The following is a 3937-nucleotide window of genomic DNA, read 5'->3' on the forward strand; positions in this document are numbered from 1 at the left end:
CAAAAGCGGTGAGTGAGGACTTCTACCTGCGACCTAAGTGAACACGTTGCTGCGACTCTATACTTCCTGCGTTTCGAAGGCAAAATGGCTCGCCGAACCTGTTCGAACACCTCTGGGGCTACAAACTACAAATTCAAGGTACTTCTTCTTCGCTTCAGACTTGAAACAGATGGTTCCCCTTTTTATTTTCTCTCTTTTACTGGTTTGCACAGTTGATAAAAAAAAAACCCTGCATCACTAACTGCTGCTGTAAAGTTGTTTGAAGAGGCTTATCACTGACATTAAAAAGAGGACACACGGGAGTGTAACGGTAGGGAAACATTTAACTCTTTGAAGAGTCTATTTGTTTGGATAGTTTTCTTTTTTCAAAATTCTAAGTCAGTGTTCTAGAACTCCATCTCTCACCAGTACCAGTAGTGACTGTTGCATCAGTAAAATACCTATAATACTGCACACAGAATTGCAGAGCTCACCCTGTTCCCTCTCTTCATCAAATACTTTATTCTTTTCCATTATTGAGCTTTTTTTTGGCAATTACATTTCAACCTCCTGTGTTGTGTCTCCTCAAGTTGTTCGAAAGAAACGGTAACTAGGGTATGCACAAACAGTGGGTTCAGTCAAAGCACATTGACCAAACTTACTAGTTTCAAATGTTATTTTTGTGATTCTTTAGGCTCTTTAAATGGAAGAAACCGTGACTGTTCAAAACTAAACACAACAAATAATTCACACACATACGATCACACGCACACACGCACACGCACACACACACACACATAATGTAGCAACATGCCAGGATAAATTATGAGCAGTATTGTATTTTTATTTTTTTTGGATAAATATTTCTTGGACTTGGATTTCATTATTGTGAGCCTGCTCGCATTTTCTGGTGCTTCTTTTGCACTTTTGTTCATGCTTATCATGTTCTAAAAACTATATTATCTTTTGAAACAAACTTTCAGATGTTTTGGTTAATGAATGACCCAGAAGGGCTCAGAAATAACCACTGTGTGTGGCAGTGCAAAGGGGTGAAAACACACAAAAAAGAAAAATCTTTAAGAATGAATTTTAATTAAACACTCTTTTCAGCAAAAATGGCGATAATAATGCAGACATTTGAAAGCAGGCTTCCATATTTCAAAAAATGTGCACTGTTACCTGATCATTAAGTGATCTGGAGGGAGAATGAAGATCAAACCATTTTCCGTACGATAGTAAATTAAATAATCTATACAAACTTAAATTCTGATTCCATGCGATTTGTCAAACGGACCTGTAAGCACGAGTGAATTTTAGAGAGTGACCCCAAAGCGCGTGCCCGCCAAGATGGCGCGTAGCTGCCACGTGTTTGAGATACGGCCGTTCCTGCAACAAACGAACGAAAAACGAAAAACACTTTCTCTTTATTCTCAGGTAACTGCTGTCCTTCTTTCACTCTTTCAGTTCTGTGCTTTCACTCCATCTTCCACTGAACACAAAAAATATTCCTCATGCTTCAAAAGTCGGTTTTACCGTGCCGTGTGTGAGTTTAAGACGTATTTGTGCTATCGTGTGTCCCTGGCTGAGGTAATATTTGAAAACTAGCTGGAAGAGTTAATGTTTGAACGGCACGTATTTGTGTGAAGGCTTTGGAACAGAAAAAAATAGGAGTAAAGAGCATTTGCTTGCACGGTGTTTTGCGTGTTCGCAGAAACGACGTACAGGAGGGGGGGAGGAGAGGGAGGGAGGAGAGAGGAGGAAGAGGAGAGTTCAGACTCCTCCCCCCGCTGCTCACCTCATTTGAACTCATCATGATTCTTGATTATGTTTTTTTTTGTTGCTCCCCCCCCCCACCCCTGCCCCCCTTTGACCGCCAGCCCTACAGTACTTCCTGCTATTACAGTTTCTGACTATGGGCCTTGTCTTCCTGTCTCTGGCTGCTGTGACATCACAGCAAGCACGAAACACAGGCTTACCGAGTCAGACTCAAAGCTTCAAACTGTCTGTTTGGCCTCAAATAAAATATCAGGCCCTGTTCAAATAAGGCCATGTTCGTTTACAATGGAAATAAGCATTAAAATAGTATGTAAGTTTCACAGATAGTGAAGTTATAGGGCCGTATATAAGTATTTTGTTCATTGACATGTTTTTTGTGTTTTTGGTGTGTGCTCCAGCACGTTGGATGCATACTCAATAGGATCCAGGTCTGGTGATTGACTCAGCCAATCACGAACATCCCATTTTTTGGCTCTGAAGAACTCCTTGGTTACTTTAGCAGTATGTTCGGGGTCACTGTGCTGCTGCAAGGTGAAGCATCTTGCGGTGAATGGACTGAGGTGGCGCTGGTGTAGTCTCCTCAGTATGGTAATCTTTGACACATCTATGCCTGCATCCTGGACAGTGTTCTTGATACACTTGACAGTCAAAAACGTGTTTTTCTTCTGAAAAAATATTTTTGTTCATCCACTGTAGTGGTCTATTGCTGAGATCCCCAGTGTGTTCTTGCTTCTTAACAATGTACCAAACTGTTGATTTTGACTTTGGCTATGTCTGATTGATCTACTCAGCTTCATGATGGCTTGCTTTACTGCCATTGACACTTCTGTGTGTGTGTGTGTGTGTGTGTGCGCTCACACACACATAACATGGTTTGTGAGCTAGGTCTTCTTTTCAAAATTACTGTGAGCCACTGCATGTGTAATCTGGGAATTTGCATGTGACCACATGATGACACTTGGCATTTAGATTTCACTCATATCTGCACAAAGAATCTGGTATCTGTGTTTCCCTTTTTTACAGTCACGGCAGAGAAACGTGTCACCTGCTTTGGCTTTAAAATGTGCTCATGTGAACTTGGCTTTTGAGATCGAGAGGAAAAGAAAACAGAGTGATAGAAGAAGTTAGTAATGGGAAAAAAATGTAATTAATTGAATGTGAATTACTCACGTTTCACGTTAATCGGCCTTTTGCGATAGATAAGCACGTGGCCGAGGGCGTGTTTAAGATCCCAGAGTTTGACTGAAGGAGAACGCCATGCTCCTAAAACCTCAAATCTTCTCCTTCCTGTTAAGGAAGTGTGTGTTACTAGGTAGAAAAGACTTCCTGCAGTTTGTATGGTTGATCAGGTACACCTATAAAGGCACCTACCTCTAGTGTGACTTGCTCTCGCTGTGCTCATTGAATATGTCTGTTGCTTTCTACCCTCATTGCTTGATTCATATATACATTGACTGCTGACATTTTCAGTTGTTGTTTCCATGACGTTGTGCACGTGAGCCAAGGCTAATTAGCAATACGGGACTATTATTATTTATTTTTTTTGGTCAGCTTTAATGCTCTTATAGACTGTGGTAAAGGTTACTTTCTCATTCCACCATGAAAATGTGGTGAAGTTACTTGGATCCAAATCAGATTATGATTATGATCTTACAACAACAACAAAAAAAAAAGCAAAAAAAGTAAAATGATAATGGCTGCTCAGAACAAGAGCTGGAGGGACATTCTGGAGTGTAAACTTTAAGGTCCAGGTGTCGTTTAAACGTGATGCAGCTTTTAAACACAAATGTGTGGTAATCATGCCTTAGCAGGCGTATAACAACACAAGTAACACGGAGATTCTAAACAACTGAAGCAATATTTCAGACCTATTCCCCCCTCGCTGCTCTTCAATCAAACAGCCGTCTACTGTACATGCCATGGGGGTTTTTTTTGGGGTTTTTTTAGCTGTAAGTCAAGTCCCGCTGCGGTCGCTTTGCGTCCGTAAACTTCCTGGGTTGCGCTGATGTAACGACCTCCATTAAAAAGAAGCCAAACAGGAAGTCAAATATTTGAGTTGACTGCTGGCCCTTTTTTTTTTTTTTTTGCGAGCGCGGGGGTGGGGGGTTGGGGGGCGAGCGCCTGCGCTATCGCGACGAGGGGCAGGCCCAACGCGGGCCCTCGTGAGCCTGCAGGATGATGT

General features: G+C 41.7%; 1 long non-coding RNA gene across 1 annotated transcript; it reads left to right on the forward strand.

Annotated features, from left to right (window-relative positions):
* LOC135237592 (uncharacterized) lies at window positions 1–3148 on the forward strand. Its single transcript, XR_010324872.1, has 2 exons — window positions 1–138; window positions 2154–3148. It is a non-coding gene; the product is annotated as an uncharacterized LOC135237592 (long non-coding RNA).
* The last annotated feature ends 789 nt before the right edge of the window (window positions 3149–3937 follow it).

This window comes from Anguilla rostrata, chromosome 13, assembly GCF_018555375.3.
Source record: "Anguilla rostrata isolate EN2019 chromosome 13, ASM1855537v3, whole genome shotgun sequence".
NCBI lineage: Eukaryota > Metazoa > Chordata > Actinopteri > Anguilliformes > Anguillidae > Anguilla > Anguilla rostrata.